This window comes from Mus musculus, chromosome 3 (genome assembly GCF_000001635.26).
Source record: "Mus musculus strain C57BL/6J chromosome 3, GRCm38.p6 C57BL/6J".
NCBI lineage: Eukaryota > Metazoa > Chordata > Mammalia > Rodentia > Muridae > Mus > Mus musculus.
The window spans coordinates 58,190,119-58,209,947 of NC_000069.6; positions in this window are offsets into that span (position 1 = coordinate 58,190,119).

Genomic DNA, 19,829 nt, shown 5'->3' on the forward strand with positions numbered 1-19,829 from the left:
CAGTTATTAATAGTCTCCCAACCAAAAAAAGCCCAGGACCAGATGGGTTTAGTGCAGAGTTCTATCAGACCTTCAAAGAAGATCTAATTCCAATTCTGCACAAACTATTTCACAAAATAGAAGTAGAAGGTACTCTACCCAACTCATTTTATGAAGCCACTATTACTCTGATACCTAAACCACAGAAAGATCCAACAAAGATAGAGAACTTCAGACCAATTTCTCTTATGAATATCGATGCAAAAATCCTCAATAAAATTCTCGCTAACCGAATCCAAGAACACATTAAAGCAATCATCCATCCTGACCAAGTAGGTTTTATTCCAGGGATGCAGGGATGGTTTAATATACGAAAATCCATCAATGTAATCCATTATATAAACAAACTCAAAGACAAAAACCACATGATCATCTCGTTAGATGCAGAAAAAGCATTTGACAAGATCCAACACCCATTCATGATAAAAGTTTTGGAAAGATCAGGAATTCAAGGCCCATACCTAAACATGATAAAAGCAATCTACAGCAAACCAGTAGCCAACATCAAAGTAAATGGAGAGAAGCTGGAAGCAATCCCACTAAAATCAGGGACTAGACAAGGCTGCCCACTTTCTCCCTACCTTTTCAACATAGTACTTGAAGTATTAGCCAGAGCAATTCGACAACAAAAGGAGATCAAGGGGATACAAATTGGAAAAGAGGAAGTCAAAATATCACTTTTTGCAGATGATATGATAGTATATATAAGTGACCCTAAAAATTCTACCAGAGAACTCCTAAACCTGATAAACAGCTTCGGTGAAGTAGCTGGATATAAAATAAACTCAAACAAGTCAATGGCCTTTCTCTATACAAAGAATAAACAGGCTGAGAAAGAAATTAGGGAAACAACACCCTTCTCAATAGTCACAAATAATATAAAATATCTTGGCGTGACTCTAACTAAGGAGGTGAAAGATCTGTATGATAAAAACTTCAAATCTCTGAAGAAAGAAATTAAAGAAGATCTCAGAAGATGGAAAGATCTCCCATGCTCATGGATTGGCAGGATCAACATTGTAAAAATGGCTATCTTGCCAAAAGCAATCTACAGATTCAATGCAATCCCCATCAAAATTCCAACTCAATTCTTCAACGAATTGGAAGGAGCAATTTGCAAATTTGTCTGGAATAACAAAAAACCTAGGATAGCAAAAAGTCTTCTCAAGGATAAAAGAACTTCTGGCGGAATCACCATGCCAGACCTAAAGCTTTACTACAGAGCAATTGTGATAAAAACTGCATGGTACTGGTATAGAGACAGACAAGTAGACCAATGGAATAGAATTGAAGATCCAGAAATGAACCCACACACCTATGGTCACTTGATCTTCGACAAGGGAGCTAAAACCATCCAGTGGAAGAAAGACAGCATTTTCAACAATTGGTGCTGGCACAACTGGTTGTTATCGTGTAGAAGAATGCGAATCGATCCATACTTATCTCCTTGTACTAAGGTCAAATCTAAGTGGATCAAGGAACTTCACATAAAACCAGAGACACTGAAACTTATAGAGGAGAAAGTGGGGAAAAGCCTTGAAGATATGGGCACAGGGGAAAAATTCCTGAACAGAACAGCAATGGCTTGTGCTGTAAGATCGAGAATCGACAAATGGGACCTAATGAAACTCCAAAGTTTCTGCAAGGCAAAAGACACCGTCAATAAGACAAAAAGACCACCAACAGATTGGGAAAGGATCTTTACCTATCCTAAATCAGATAGGGGACTAATATCCAACATATATAAAGAACTCAAGAAGGTGGACTTCAGAAAATCAAATAACCCCATTAAAAAATGGGGCTCAGAACTGAACAAAGAATTCTCACCTGAGGAATACCGAATGGCAGAGAAGCACTTGAAAAAATGTTCAACATCCTTAATCATCAGGGAAATGCAAATCAAAACAACCCTGAGATTCCACCTCACACCAGTCAGAATGGCTAAGATCAAAAATTCAGGTGACAGCAGATGCTGGCGAGGATGTGGAGAAAGAGGAACACTCCTCCATTGTTGGTGGGAGTGCAGGCTTGTACAACCACTCTGGAAATCAGTCTGGCGGTTCCTCAGAAAACTGGACATAGTACTACCGGAGGATCCAGCAATACCTCTCCTGGGCATATATCCAGAAGATGCCCCAACAGGTAAGAAGGACACATGCTCCACTATGTTCATAGCAGCCTTATTTATAATAGCCAGAAGCTGGAAAGAACCTAGATGCCCCTCAACAGAGGAATGGATACAGAAAATGTGGTACATCTACACAATGGAGTACTACTCAGCTATTAAAAAGAATGAATTTATGAAATTCCTAGCCAAATGGATGGACCTGGAGGGCATCATCCTGAGTGAGGTAACACATTCACAAAGAAACTCACACAATATGTATTCACTGATAAGTGGATATTAGCCCCAAACCTAGGATACCCAAGATATAAGATATAATTTGCTAAACACATGAAACTCAAGGAGAATGAAGACTGAAGTGTGGACACTATGCCCCTCCTTAGATTTGGAAACAAAACACCCATGGAAGGAGTTACAGAGACGGAGTTTGGAGCTGAGATGAAAGGATGGACCATGTAGAGACTGCCATATCCAGGGATCCACCCCATAATCAGCATCCAAACGCTGACACCATTGCATACACTAGCAAGATTTTATTGAAAGGACGCAGATGTAGCTGTCTCTTGTGAGACTATGCCGGGGCCCAGCAAACACAGAAGTGGATGCTCACAGTCAGCTAATGGATGGATCATAGGGCTCCCAATGGAGGAGCTAGAGAAAGTAGCCAAGGAGCTAAAGGGATCTGCAACCCTATAGGTGGAACAACATTATGAGCTAACCAGTACCCCGGAGCTCTTGACTCTAGCTGCATATATATCAAAAGATGGCCTAGTCGGCCATCACTGGAAAGAGAGGCCCATTGGACTTGCAAACTTTATATGCCCCAGTACAGGGGAATACCAGGGCCAAAAAGGGGGAGTGGGTGGGCAGGGGAGTGGGGGTGGGTGGATATGGGGGACTTTTGGTATAGCATTGGAAATGTAAATGAGTTAAATACCTAATAAAAAATGGAAAAAAAATAAATTATAATCTTTTTAATGTACGTGCATATTCTGATAAATTTCTCTCACGGTATTAATTTTTGTTCTTAGCTTGTGTGCAGTAGCTTTGGTATGTTGTGTTTCCATTTCTATTTGTTTAAAGAAAAATCTAAGTTTACCTTTGAATTTTTTCAATGACCTATTGATCTTCCAGAGCACATTATTTAGCCATTTTCTAAAGTTATTCTATTTTATTTCTAGTTTTATTTCACCATGGTCAGAGAAGACACATGATATGATCAGTTTAAAAAATTCTTTGAGATATTTTCTGTGGTCTGTCACAGTTTATCTTAAAGAATGTTCTATGTGCTGATAAAACAAATTTGTATTCTGTTGCTGATGGGTGGAATCCATTGCAAACATCTGTTACATCCATTTGGTCTGTAATATAGTTTAATCTAAATGTTACTTTGGTGATATGTTTTGGAATGTGTGATTGATGTGTCAGATGATAAAAATGAATATTAAAGTCTCTAATTATGATTATATTAAATCTGAGGATGGCCTTGTGGGACATCAATGAGAGGAGAGGCCCTTGGTCTTGGGAAGGCTCTATGCCCCAGTGTAGGGGAATTCTAGGACAGGAAAGGAGGAGTGGGTGGGTTAGTGAACAGGGGGAGGGAGCATGGGATAGGGGGTTTTCAGAGGGGAAATGAGGAAAGGGGATAAAATTTGAAATGTAAATAAAGAAAATATCTAATAAAAAGAGAAAGGGAAAAATATGGTCATAATATAGTTCATGTAAAAATTTTAAAATAGAAATATGGGCCAGGTGGTGGTAGTGCACACCTTTAATCCCAGCACTTGGGAGGCAGAGACAGGAGGATTTCTGAGTTCGAGGCCAGCCTGGTCTACAAAGTGAGTTCCAGGACAGCCAGGGGTACACAGAGAAACCCTGTCTCAAAAAAAAAATGGAATTGCAAAAACAAATATTATTATATAAGTGTATCTCCATTTAGTAAAAAAAAATCTGCTCTACATAATTGTGTGATCTGGAATAAAGTGCATATATATTTGTAACTGTTATTTCCTCTTCTCAAGTTGATGCCCTTATTATTTTATAAAGACCTTTCTTTGTCTATTTATAATTTTGGATACATCTGTTTTATCTAAGTGTAACAACTCCTGCTCACTTGTGTTTTGGGTTTGTGTGAAATACTTCTTCCTCTTTCTTTACTTCTAGTCTGCATTATCATCAATGAGACTTTTATAGGCAGTCTATCTATATTTCTGTCTCTCCCATTTTTATTACTTTTGTTTGTTTCTTTTTCTCTCCCATTATGTTTATTTTAGGTGGATTTCTCTTTCTTTCCTTTTTTTCCTCTTTAGAATCATCTTCTCTGGACCCACTTGAACTCTGTCTCTTGAGTGCTGGGACTACAATTATGTGCAACCACACTATCTTGGGTCTCTTTAAAGAAATGAAAACAATACAATACAATACAATACAATACAATACAATACAATACAATACAATACAATACAACACAATACAACACAACAAAATATCCCTCCCTCCATTCATCCATTCCAAAATAGGTTTCTATTTGCTTGTTGATTGGTTTGTTGTTTTAGAGACAGGGTCTCAGTATGCACCTTAGATGCCTGGGACTGTCTATGTAGAACATGCTGCCTTGGAACTCATAGAGATCTGCCTGCCTCTATCTACCTCCTGAGTGCTAGGATTAAAGAGGTCTACCACAACTCCCTCCTACAGTCTAAAGTTTTTAAAGGAATGATTTAATTCTATTTACGTTAAGATTATATTGATAGATAAGGACTTATTCCTGTCTTTTTTTTTTCTGGCTGTTTTGCGTATTCTTTGGTCAGATCTTCCTCTACTTTTGATTATCTTTGAGACATGATGGTTTTCTGTATTGATAACACTTGGCATATATGCCATACTTGGGAGTCCCATGCTTTTGTGTGTTGTCATGATTGTAGTTGTCTTTCTTTAACTCCTAAATGTAGTAGTCCTCAGTGGGCCAGTGTAGTAATGGATTTTTTGTTTGTCTCCCTAAGACTTTATTCATTCATCATTTCTGAAAGATAGTGTTGATTAGTTTTCATGTCAACTTGACATAATCTAGAGCCATTTTGGAAGAGGGAACCTCATTTAAGAAAATATCCCTATCAGATTGCCCTGTAGGCAAGCCTGTAATATTTTTTTTTATTGGTGATTGACATGGGAAGACTTAGCCCATTGTGGCTGGTGCCATCACTGGGCTGGTAGTTCTGGGTGCTATAAGAAGGTAGGTGGTAGTAAGCCAGTAAGTGGTACTCCTCTTGCTTCAACTCCTGCCTCTAGGTTCATGACGTAATTCAGATCCTGCCCTAATTTTCCCAGTTATGGACTGTGATATGGAACTGTAAGCTGAAATAAATCCTTCTTTCTCAAGTTTATTTGGTTATAGTGTTTTATTACAGCAATAGAACACAGACTACAGACCCAACAAAGAGTAGATTTTCTTTTGTGGGGGCCATGTCTCAGTAGCCTATTTTTAGGAGGTTTTGAGACTGCCCACTAGCTGTGATATAGCTCCCTTAGACAGAGCATATTTGCTTTAAGAAAAGTGTAGGATGCCTAAAATTGAAAGTTGGGTGCCCATTGGTTTCCTTCGGTACACAAGTATGGGCCCATCAGTTGAGCACCAACTATAAATTAGTATGCAGCATAGAGAAACAATGTACCCATCCATTTCCATAGATCACATAGACATGAAGGCCACTTGGCCACTCTGGACAAGCACACACAGCTACAAGAACAGAATGCTTTCTTCTGCTTCTGTAGCTTGGGTTGGTATAGTCTCAAAACTTTATCATGCAGCAGCCTGGATAGATGAGGATGGGACATAGACTGTCCTTATCTGTACCAATACAATAATACATGTTTCTCAGTAGCTCCCCAAACCAGGCTTGGGCCTGAAATGGCTATGAAAGTCCAAGTAGGAAAACTATGACATTAAAGGAGGCTGTCAGAGACCTTCTGCTTACCTTTTATCTTCTCATAGAAAGTGATGATTATGCTTATGAAATTCTTAAAGGAAAAGACACCTAAGTTAAAGCGTTGCTGGTCATGGTAGTACAAATCTGCAGTCCTATCATTTGGGAAGTGGAAGCTGGAGGATTGTCACCAATTTGAGGCTAGCCTCACTTACCTAGCTAGCTAAACCTACAATATGAGACTTTGACTCTCCCCTTTCCAATACCCTCCATAACAAACAAACAAATAAACAAATAAATGCAGCCTTAAGAGAAATTAGGATTCTATAAGGAAGAGGGACAAACAAAAGTTCTGTAGCAAGGATACACTCATGTGAAAAATCTATCTGCTCACACATGCTACAACAGCCATAAGGAGATCCAGATATGAGGACAATGTGTTCAAGGGGAAGTTGAGTGACACAGTTTGAGGATATCCTAGGCTACATAGTGAGCTCCTGTATCAGAAATAAATAAGCTGAGTGGGAAATATGGAGTGGGAAGTATGGCTCAGAGGTTTAAGAGCACTGGGTGTTCATACAGAGGACCTAGGCTTGGTTCCTAACACCCATATGGTGATGTACAAAAGTCAGTAACTCTAGTCTTAGGAACTCTAAGGCATCTGACACTCCCTTATGACCTCTGCAGGTACTACACACAGGTGGTGCATTTATATACATGCAGGCAAAACACTCATACATACACAATAAATATAACTCTTTAAAAACAAACAAGTAGGCAAACAAATGAATTTAAGTTAAGAGATAGGGGTAATATGGACATAGGGTAGTTGTCTTATTTAGGATTTTATTGCTGTGAAGAGATACCATGACCATGGCAACTCTTATAAGAAAATCCTTTCATTGGAGCTGGCTTACAGGGCCAGAGGTTTAGTTCATTACTATTTTGGCAGGAAGCTCGGTGGCATGCAGGCAGTCATGCTGTTGGATAAGAAGCTGAGAGTTCTACATCTGGATTGGCAGGCACCAAGAAGAGAGACACTGAGTCTGGTTTGAGCATTAAAAACCTCAAAACTTACCTGTAGTGACATACTTCCTCCAAAAAAGCCACACCTACTGGTGTCACTCCCTGGTGACCTCTCAAACACACCAGTCTATGGGGGCCATTCCTATTCAAACCATCACATTCCATCCCTGGTCCCCGTACTCTCCGACTTTGAAAGTCCACATAGTCTATCATTCTCAACCCTGTTTAAAAGACCAATGTCTCTTCTGAGTCTCATATCAATCCATATAATCATATAAGTGTAATATCCTATAAAATCAGAAAGCAAATAGACAGAGCATATACTACTTTTAACATACAAATGGCACAGAATACACATTACCATTATAAGAGGGTGGAAAGGGAGCATAATGAGGAAATACTGGACCAAAGCAAAGCCAAAAACCATCAGGCATATCCAAATTCTGTATCTCCATGCCTGATGTCAAAACACTCTTCAGACGTCCAACTCCTTTCAACTTTGTTGATGCAAAACACTTCTTTCTCTTGGGCTAGTTCCGTCCAACTCCTTTCAACTTTGTTGATGCAAAACACTTCTTTCTCTTGGGCTAGTTCCATTCCCTGTTAGCAGCTTTCCTCTACAGGTATCCCACAGTTCTGGCATCTCCAGCATCTTAGAGTCTCCAAGGTACTCCACGCCTCTCCTTCACAGCTTCACATAATGGCCTCTCTAGACCGACCTCCTTGCATGGACACCCTTCACATATGTTTGGCTTTAGTGGCTTTCCTTAGTTTCAGAGAGAAATTCCATAACCTTTTTTTTTTAATTCTATTCTTGACTCTAAAGCCAGAACCACGTGGCCAAAGCTCCCAACTTCTGCTTGCTGCAGCTGGAACATGGCCCTCATGTTCAAATAGGATCTTACCTTACCAGCTTTTGATTTTGATAGTGTACTGGCTGGTTTTATGTGTCAACTAGACACAGGCTGGGGTTATCACAAAGAAAGGAACTTCAGGTGGGGAAGTGCCTCCATGGGATCCAGCTGTGGGGTATTTTCTCAATTAGTGATCAAGGGGGAAAGGCCCCTTGTGGGTGGGACCATGTCTGGGCTGGCAGTCTTGGGTTCTATAAGAGAGCAGGCTGAGCAAGCTAGGAGAAGCAAGCCAGTAAAGAACATCCCTCCATGGCCTCTGCATCAGCTCCTGCTTTCTTACCTGCTTGAGTTCCAGTCCTGACTTCCTTGGTGATAAACAGCAGTGTGGAAGTGTAAGCTGAATAAACCCTTTCCTCCCCAATTTGCTTCGTGGTCATGATGTTTGTGCAGGAATAGAAACCCTGACTAAGACAGATGGTTTCCTTCACTACCTAAGCTTAGCTGTCCAGGAATTCACTTGGTAGACCAGTCTGCCTCCATCTTAAGAGATCTCCCAGCCTCTCAACCCCAAGTTCTGGATTTAAAAGTGTGCACCACCACACCTGGCCCTAAACTTTACTTTAATTCCTTTTCATAAGTTGGAAGCATGTCTGGGTGGCATTTTGCTCTGAGGTCACCACTCCCTTTATTCCACACAGCATCAGCCTTTTCATTAATCTGTTTACACTTCATGGTGCCCCTTTTCTTCTCATTTTGTATTTTTCCTTGCTCGGCTTGCTCCTTTTCGTTATAGATCTGCATAAAACCAGCCACTAATAACCCCACAACACAGTCAACACTAGGCTGTTTTGAAATTTCCTCTGCCAACACATCAATCCAAAACTCTTCAGTTTAGCCTCAGGCAGACTTTTTGAACGAGGGCAAAAAGCACTCACATTCTTCTTAAAAATATCAAAAGAATGTTCTGTAGGCTACATACAAATATTCTTCTCCTTTGAAACCTCTTAAGCTGGACCCCCACAGTTCAAATCACCCTCAATATGACTCTCTTTCATGTTTCTACTAGGATGACCCAATAAGCCATGCTTAAAATGTCCAATCAATTTTCTAGTCTAAAATTCCATATTTCCCCAAGCAAAAACATGTTCCATCCTACCACAGCAATACCCCAAATCCCTGGTTTGAATAGAGGTACCGCCCCCCAGACTCATGTATTTCTATGCCTGGTCACCAGGGAGTGGCACTATTAGGAAATGTAGCCTTGTTGGAATAGGTTTGGCCTTGTTGGAGGAAATATGTCAGTGGGGGTGAGTTTTGAGGTTTTAAGTGCCCTAGCCAGGCTCAGTGTCTCTCTCTCTCTCTTCTTGCTGCCTGCTGATCTGAATGAAGAGCTCTCAGCTCCTTCTCCGGCACCATGTCTGTAGGATGCTGTCATGTTTCCAGCCAAACTGATAATGGACTAAACCTCTGAACTGTAAGCCAGTTTGGAGTTTTTCTTATAAGAGAAAACCTCATCCCACGTCCAGCTCACATTCTCTCTGATTTGTGTTTGCAGTTAATGTGATCTCTCTGCTTCCTAGTCCTGCTAGCACTTGCTCTCATGGATTTCCCCCTTGCTATGGTGGACTCGTCTCTCTGAAATCCTATGCCAAAATAAACTCTTTCTCCCATAAGTTGCTTTTGGTCATGGTGTTTTAGCACCACAACAGAAAATTACCTAGTACACAACAGGATAGCAACTTTTCTGAGGAAAAAAGAGATGAGCAAACTCAGTCAAGAGCTTTCTAGTAATAGACTGCCAGTTGTATTTCATTGGCTGTAAGGAATAGAAGTCACCATGGGCAAAACAAACTGTATTAGGAAAGAAATGGACCTATGAGGCAATAATCATATGAGTGATAGGCTTTATGGCAGGGATCATCAGTATATTCCAAAGAGAAGAAATATTTCCACATGAGCACAGAAGTGGTAGAAGTATACAGAACCCAAGAGAATCATGAGAAGACTCAGAATAAATGGCCACCTTCAGACTGAAGGTAGATATGCTGTATAACTCATGGGCCTCAGAGAAAAATTTTAAATGTGGATTTATTTGTTCAAAAACTATAAATTTCAAGGAGGAAACTTGTTGAACTAGGCATTGGGGAAGAAAGACATCTGACCACAGAGCACCTGAAGGCCTTACCCACCCATGATGTTGTCCTGAGAAATGGAGGGATTTCCACTACTGAGAAGCGTACAGTAAACCATTGAAGGCTGGAAATCCACATGGTCCTGCTGCATGAACCCTTGCTATTAATTACTTGTAAATCTTGCATGCAGTTTCATGCACTCTCTGCTGAGTGTGTACTAGGCAGGGTTCTCTAGAGGAACAGAATGGTCAGAGTGTATAAACACTATAAAGGGGGATTTATTAGATTGGCTTACATGCGGTGTGCTGGGTAGTCCAACAGTAACTGGCCGCATGCTGGGGAAGCTGAGAGTCGGGTACCTCTTAGAGTATAAAGCTTCAGCAGACCCAGTTTGATGCTGAAGGCCTGGAGAGTCCTTGGAGAGTGGCTGATATTCAGCCCACGCTGAAATGCTGAATCTTACTGAATCCGTGGGAGATGGCAGTAGTCAACAGCAAGAGACACACGCACTCTGGGAGAGGTGAAGTCAGGCTAGCAAAATTCTTTTTCACTCAGACCTCTTTATATCTAGGCCAACTGTGGGAAGATCATCCAATCTAAATACAGGTTTTGTCCCTTCACTTAATCCTCCCTGGAAATAAACTTCCATAGACACATCCAGAGGTTTGTCTTCTAAGAGGTTGCAGATCCAGTCAAGTTGATCTCATAGGGTTTTAGTTCACAGTGTAAAGGAAGTGTATTCTCTGTCCTCATGAAAACTACATGATCTTCAACAAGCCAGAAAAGACTAAGTGGTCACATTTAGGTAGAATACCCTTCCCTGGATGTCCATAGGGTGACAACAGCAAGAACAAAATCAATAAGGAAGCAGGAGCAGGCAGAAGAGCTGACACTTAGCAGCACAGCAGTAACAATTACCCATTAAGAGAAACCTATGTTCTTTTGGTTAAGAGGATGAAATCTCCAGCCTGGGTGAAGATCTGACATTACATACCACCCCAAACCATAAACAAACAAGCTAGTCCAGTCAGGCCAGCTAATCATCTAGCCAAAGGACCACCTCTCAGGAAGGAAGGACCATCCCTTTGAGGTCCAAGGATCATTTCACCTTAGTCTATGCTAAAGAAATAGGCAGAATAATCATTCCTCTCAGTGAGAAACTAGACTTATACTTCTCAGAATTCATGCCCTGTAGCACAGTTCCTAGAAGCCATCACTCTCTCTCTCTTCCATTTTCTTCCTCCAGGCAGCTGCTGAGATTTACAGTGTGCCTACCTTGGGATATTCTTTTAAACTCTAATGAACTTGTCCTCTTTGAATAGGCTTTGGCTTTGCTTGACTTTCAAACTCTTCCTGGCTCTTAACTCTTTAATCAAACACACACACACACACACATATAATGAGAAACTGGACATTTCTATTACTGTATATTAATTATACAAGATAATGGGTATCATGACTTTCATATGTGTCTACAATATACGTTAATAATATTTCACCCCATCACCCTTTCTTGTCCTCTTCCCTCTCTGCCCTTATTCCCCAACCCCACCAACTAGTTATGCTCCTAACTGCATGTTTCCGTAAAAACAAAAAACAAGAAACAAAAACCAGAAAGAATCTAGGTTCTGCACATGAAATAAAACATACATTATTTATACAAAAAGTACTTTTCCTTCCAGTTCTCAGACTGGGAAATGGATGTTCAGATTAAACTACCAAGATCTCACACAATGAGGAGAATACAACTCTTTAATGGAAAACTGAATGTTGGGATTCAGGATGGGTTGTGATAGACAAGAAATAACAAATAAACACTGCACAGGCCAGATAAGAAAAAAGAAGCATGTGCCAACCGATCAAGCTATTTTTTAGGTGATTAAGATAACAATTTTCTAATTTTCTTTTTTATTTATATTATGTATATGAGTATGCTGTCTTCAGACACATCTGAAGACGGCATCGGATCCCATCACAGATAATTGTGAGCCTCCATGCAGTTGCTGGGATTTGAACTCAGGACCTCTGGGAGAGAAGCAACCAGTGCTCTTAATTGCTGAGCCATCTCTCCTGCCTCTGTCAAACTATGCTTACATTTGATAATCATTCATTGGATTTCAAATGTTAATGCCCCCAATTAGGGAATATGTAGAGAAATGTAGAACAAAAATATTTTTCAATTACTAAGTCCAATAAGGAAGAGGGACAGAGGTGGGAATAATATCTCTAAAGAAAGTTCACAAACTAAGAATAATATATGATGTTCTTATAGCTAAAGGGGACATAATAAAGCCCATCAGGCCCTTACTCTGAGGATAGCGTTAATCCCTTAACAATCAGACTTGGAAGACTAAACCCACAGAATGTCTGCCTTAGATTTAATACAACACGTGCTGTCACTTATTTGCCAAACTGGTATATATGATGAGCAGACAATTAGAACACAGATATGCCCACTAAATGTGTGAATGAATGAATGAATGAGTGAGTGAGTGAATAGATAAACAAATATAATTTTAAAATGTTTAATGGTATTTATATATTGGCTTGTGGAAAAGACAACTATTTTAGCCTCCTGCTTTTGAGGTTTATATGACTTGTTTATTTTTGTTCAGCTCTACCTTCCACAGAGAGTTCATTTAGGACAGGATAAATTATGGCTGAAAGTGGCACAAATAAACGTGAAAACAGACAGTCATGTGACAAGAGAAATCTAGATTTAGAAATTCAACCTGGAGATTAAACTGCTGGAAATATTCTTAATGTATATTTTAGTGGTAAATTGTTGACATTCTTTCCGTGCTTCCCGACCTCAGCTATTCAATCTTCTCGGCTGTGGTTAAGGGAAAAATTCAGGAATAGATAACTTTAGAGAATTAGGGAGACAGTGCTTTGCCTGTGGTTAGGAAAAAAATGAGGAAATGAAGAGAAAGGGGAGAAGGAGGGAAGAAAGAAGACAAAGAAAAGAGAAGGAGAAAGAAGAGTGAGTTTCCGTTGCTTGGGATGAGCTGGTGAGAAGTCAAGGCCCAGAAGGTTCCTAAGAGGCTCCATCTTCTCCTTTGGCTGAGCCAGGGGAACACAGATCTGCAGTCAAGTAGCCCAGGCAACACAGCCTTAGTCATTTTATATAAACTGAAGCAAAGAAAAGCAAACTGCATGAGTGGGTGACGCATTTCTGATCATACTGCAATGTCTCAAAACTAGTAAAATCATCTTCAAATACAGCCTCAAAAGGACTTGTTTATCAGGATGTCACATTTATGGCCCAGATGAATTGCATTCAACTATCAACATTATAAAATTGATATACGGGCACTTAGATTGTGGTTTTTCTATTCAGGCCCCAAACTTAATAATACTACATCCCTTTTGCTTGGGAACTTTGAAACTGAGAGCTTTGGGAACTGTGGACATCATAGTCGCTGAGGAGACAGTTTTGTGTATCTCCTTTTATTTTTCCTTGGGACAAGAGGGTTAATTTTTTTTAATAGAATCTCTTTCGGTTTCCAACATGGCAGTAATCAACTAAAAAGACTTTGCCTGGGCCAGGACCTCTAATAAAATTACGAAGGAATCATTTGAACTGATCCCAGATGGAGAAGCTGTGATTTTTAAAGAACTGAAACTTTAAGATTCTTCAGTAATGTTTTGGTAAACTCATCAGGAAGCGCACATTTGTGAGGCTGGGGGACTGAGGTGAGGCTGACAGCCTCAATCCTGCAGAGGCCTCACTTCCACCCCACCCTGTGGAATCCAAAGAGAGAACCTCTATCAGAGCCAAGACCTGCCTTCAGGGCTGCCCACAGCCCTGTTCTGGGAAAGCCCTATAGAAAACAATCATTTTAAATAGATCATATTCAGTTTTATTAAAAACCAAAACAGCTGGGGCATTGATTTGCAAACTTTGTAATGGCCTTGGTATGTCTGATCGGGCCAAGATATTAAAAAGATATTTAAGGAGATGCAGTGAGTGCCTCCAGCCCAAGCTTTGGCATACTCAAACAGTGTCACGGTGCCTTGAGTAATTGTCTCCCTTTATGTTTCTCTATGCAAAGAAGGGGGGAGGGAACATTTATAACCGGATTTACTGTGACACATGTAGTATAAGGAAAGCCTGTGCCATTTGCCAGCACTCCTGGACAACCCGCCCCCTCCCAGTTGCTCAGCCATGTGTCCTAGGAATGATGTGAGCAGGCATTAAGTTGGTGGTAAAGGATTCTGGGATCTGAATGCTTTAACAGAAATGCCAGAAAGCTCAGGAGCTGTTGGCTTAGGGGAAGAAAGCAGCAGGAAGGTCTGATCAACAGCTAGGTATTCTTAAAGATGCTTTCACCCTGACCATGGAATAGACTGAGGTTGACTGTCTCACTGGGGCCAACAGCCTTGCTGAGACTTGCTCAGGCTTAGTTAGTGGAGCTTTCCATTGTCCTAGGCTTAGGTTCCTACCTTGCCATCCCCACTCCGCCCTACAAGTGCTCTCCGGTTTCTGTCTGCCTGCTGCAGCCTCACTCTTGGTCATCAGACTTTTGGCCTACAAGCTCTTAGCCACACAGGTTATTGGGCTATGAGAAAGCAGCTGCTGTTTGGCCATTCATGTTTCTAGTCTACTGCTTATTGTAAAACAAGTTTAAGTGCCTCTGCTCTTGGAATAAAAGCAACATTTATTGGACACCTACTATAGGGATGACTGCACAGGACACTGAAAAGCTAGACAAAATTGGCATGTGTGATGGGTCTTTGCCTTGAAAACTCTACAATCTAATTGAGATTTAGTGATCTCCTCTATGTCTGAGTAAACTTCAGTCAAGTTTCCTAAATTCTATATCCCTCAGTGCCTCCATAGAACAAATACTCTACAGAACTACTGGGAAATAATGGGTATAAAATGCTTAGAGCAGTATATGGTAATAAGAGCTAGTATATTGTGGCCAGTTTTGGGGCCCTTAGCAGTAGGATAGAGGGTAACAAAACCAATCATCTGTCATATTTTATATTAAAAGTTTTGAGTTCTTAGTGTGCCACAGAAGGTGGGCATTACTGTTGTGCATTCATTTTTTAAAAGATTTATTATTTTGTGTATATGAGTACACTGTAGCTGTCTTCAGACATACCAGAAGAGAGCATCTGACCCCATTACAGATGGTTGTGAACTACCATGTGGTTGCTGAGAATTGAACTCAGGGCCTCTGGAAGAGCAGTCAGTGCTCTTAACCACTGAGCCATCTCTCCAGCCTGTGCATTCATTTTTTTTAAAACACAGGGATCCTCTGCCAGGTTACTAACTCATGTAAGCTTTCCTCATTGACAGAGATTATAGTCAGTGCCAAAGCTCATGATTTTATAAAGTCAAATGAAATCTTAAATAGTACTTCTAAGATACTAGCGTATATATGGTAAAAATGATAGTCAGTGGATTTCCCAACAAGCCTTATGGGAAGACTGGCCAGCAAAACTTCAATGCAGTGCTACCAACACCACAGCATCCTGCTCTTCCTGGCAGTAGGCCTGAAAGGGGCAAGGAGGAGGGAGAAATTTCTGGAGCCCAAGAAGGATAGATGTATGAAGAAGGCTGTCTGGCAGAAGCTTCTTGTAACTCTGGGTAAAGGGACACAGCCAACCTGCCCATAGCAAAGCAGAAGAGAGCCAGGAAAAGAAATAGCCCATCTTACCCCAACCTCATCTCTCCTTGCCAGGGCCCGTGGGCAAAAAAGTTCTTTGCTACTGTCCTGGAGACCATACTTGTAAGCTGGGAAGAGTAGAGGAGCAAAGGATGGTCCTGAGGAGAACTGTACGGAGACAAGGCAGTCTGGAAGTACAGACTTCATACAGAAGAGCTAGGCCAGCTCAGGGTGCTCCTGATGTTTTCTTGAGTTGGGTGGCTTGTGTCCAGCCCAGCTCTTCTGGGCACACACTAAAGGAAGAACTTGCTGCTGCTGCTGCTGCTGCTGCTGCTGCTGCTGCTGCTGCTGCTGCTGCTGCTGCTGCTGCTGCTGCTGCTTTAAGACAAGGCCTCCCATGTATCCCAAGCTGCTCTCAAACTCCTGACATTTCTCCACCATACCCAGCTAATGAAAACATTTTCTAATCTGTTCAGTTGTGTAAGTCTGACTCCCTGAGAAGTCAACTGAGTGCTTTTGCCTGAAAAGAACAAAAAATAAAATAATAACAACAACAACAAAACACCCTCTACTTTTCTTTTTAAGGAAGTTTGGTTTTTGTTTTTTTTTAAGAAGTCCTGGAAATCATCTTTTTAAAACTCAACCTTTGTGGTTTGTTTCACTGGATGTTCTTATGTTCCTAACAGAGGAAAGGGACCTGTTTGTTTACATTGCTATGCAACAGGAGGCATTGAGCAAATGGTTTCCCAGTTTTTATTATTTTAAACTTCACCCAGGAGGAAATTGATCCAAGCTTTAAAAAAAGAGCAGAAACAGAATCTAATGTTTTCAGACTTTTACATGTAATTTCAAGGAACAGACAACATTAATAAATAGGAAGGGGAAAAAAACCTCATATTTCTCACTTTCAAGGTAAAAATCCATATAAAGCCATATTTTTACTTAACCAGTTTATTTTACAGCTAACTTGTATATTTCACACTAACAAACTGCGGGAAGTTGGAAATATGTTTCTTGTAACCAGATGTTAGCAGAAGGTTAAACAGCTGTAGAATTCTTTTCATCCCTCCTCCTTACCCCAACAACACATACCAAGTCCTCAATAGAAGCAGTCACAAGCAGGGAAGTAAGATGGACAGAACTAAGCCATTCATATCCCATGTGGTTTCAAGCTCACCCCCAACACACACACACACACACACACACACACACACACACTACTTTGTCTATAAAAACTTCATTGAACTCTTCATAATGCCAAGAGACCTTCGGATGACATGCATGTCTGTGCTGACTCTATCAGATTGGCAGCCTCTATGCAGTTTCTGGACTTTCTGTTCAAGCGAGAAAGGAAAATGCAAACGAGTGCCCTGAATGTGGTTAAAACTGGAAGCCAAGGGTGGGGAAAGGGAGCAAAGGTTAGGGGAAAATAATGCTCAGTAGCAACCAGCAAAACAAATGTGTCCAGAGCAACAGGAAAGCCAGGCAAACAGGCATCAGCCTGGGCATGGCTCATCTTTTAGAAACAGTGTCCCTTGCTGTCTAATGCCAGGGCATGGGCGAGGAGTGGAGACAGCCACCAAAATGCCGCTCCTCGCAGACACCCACGTCCATGCTTGCATTCATTTTCCTATCTCATATATGTAAATTTGAGATCAAAGAGAGCAGCAGCAAATATTGTCAAACTAAAACTCGAGCTACTAAAAGCCTATAATTTTACATGTTTCTGTATTTTTACTCCTACTATGTATTCTCAAAATAGTTGCTTGTTTTCATTAAGTATAAAACAGTTCGTCCTGGAATACAGTATAATTTATTACAAAAACTGTGGATACGGTACTGTCTCTAGCTTTTTAATGTTTCAAATAATATTTTGGGGGAAATGTCCTTAAAATCATCTTTGTAACATTGTCTACAGGGTAAATTCCTAGAAGTGGAATGAATAAGTTGAAAAGCATTTAAGGTGGGCATGGTGATGCATACCTTTAATTCCAGCACTCAGGAGGCAGAGGCAGAGGCGGAGGCGGAGGCGGAGGCGGAGGCGGAGGCGGAGGCGGCGGCGGAGGAGGCGGAGGAGGCGGAGGAGGCGGAGGAGGCAGAGGCAGAGGCAGAGGTGACAAGTGGTTCTCTATGAGTTCAAGATCAGCCTGATATACATAGATAGTTTCAGGATAGCCAAGGTTATGTAGTGAGACCCTGTCTCCAATAAAATACAGTAAAGAAGGAAAGGAGGGTGGAAGGAAGGAACAAAGGAAGGAGGAAAGGGGTGGAGGGAGGAAATTAGAGAGAGAGGGAAGGAAGGAAGGAAGGAAGGAAGGAAGGAAGGAAGGAAGGAAGGAAGGAAGGAAGAGCAGGAGATAGGAAAGAAAGCACGTAAAAACTAAAGCTCAATCATCATCTGGTAAAGATATTCCAAGCTTCGGCCTTCTGAATGGCTTCTACAAATACCTATTTTAGGGCAACAAGATGGCTCAGAAGCTAAAGATGCTTGTTGTACAAGCCTGACTACCTGTGGGCCAGGCCTGGAACCCACATAAACGTGAAAGGGGAGATTCTACAAAGTTTCCCTCTGACCACTCCCATGCATACAACACACACACACACACACACACACACACACACACACACACACACACACACACACATGCACACGCACACGCACATGCACAGATACATCACACTCACACAATAGTAACCCATTTTTTTATTAAAGGAAGGAAGAAAATACTTGTTTCATTTACATCTGACAGATCTTGAGGATTGTCATCCTTAAAATTCTGGATCTATTTGAGAAGTAGAAAATGGTACCTTCAGATTTAAGACTGTCATTCTCTGCTTAACAACAGTAACTATGAATATTTATTTGCCATGAAAAATTAGCTTTGAAGCAATTGATTTCATTTTGCATAAACTAGTCCTTCATCATAGGGCATAAGAGTACCACCTTCTTAATATAAGCATCACAAACTCCCTTTATTTTTAACTATAATGCCAAGGAATAGATTCTTCATGCTGCATTTTGTAATATAGTCAGACCAGCTTTCAAGAGCTGATGCATCCTGGAATTATAAGCACATATTTTGTCAAGAAACACTGGTCATTATCCAGCCAGAGTGAGAAAGGAGCATCTCTGTCACTCTGAGCCCACAGGGGATGGGGCACAGGAACAGTGACATTAAAATCGATTGGCAACTTGTCACTCCTCACATGCTAAGGACCCTATTGGGTCAATTCCATAGATCTCATATTGTAATGCCTTTAGTTGATGTGGTGATTTGAATAAGAATGGTCCCCAGAGGCTTATATATGTGAATACTTAGTAACTAGGGAAATGAACTGTTTGAAAGGATTAGAAGGATTAGGAGGTGTGGTCTTAGTGGGAGGAAGTATGTCACTAGGGGTGGGTTTTGAAGTTTAAAAAGTCCAAGCCAGACCATTTTTGCTCTCAGCCTGAGGATCAGGATAACTCTCAGCTACTGTTCCAATGCCAAGCATGCCAACATGCTTGTACCATTCTGCAGCTGTAAGAAAGTTCTCAGTTAAATGGCTTTAAGAGTTGTCTTGGACATGAATTCTCTTCATAGCAATAAAACAGTGACAAAGGCAGCTTTATTAAGTAAAACATAATTATAAAGGGATCCAATTATATTAAAATATTATTATAGAACATTTATAAAAATCTTTGGTATCATGACATACATGTTCATTTATTAACATTAAAAGTTAGAAGCACACACACAGACATATATGTATATGTATCACATTTGAACTACCATCTCACTTTATATATATATATATATATAATATTGAATTACAATCACATATACTTAATATATATTATATAGACATAGACATATATATAAACTACCATCACTTAAAAGTGGTAATGAAGGTGAAGGTATTTCAACAATCTACGACATATAACTACATCTATAATGTAATATGGACTCACTTCTATAACAAAGTTCAGGTATTGAAAGCACTGTTATGGGCCATTGCCTGCCTTGTTTCATTGAGCACTAATAAAAGATGCAATTGTGTTCTCACCACAGAATGCCTGAGTTCCTTCCATGTACCCCTGGCTAAGAACTCAGTGGTCACTGAAAATGCTC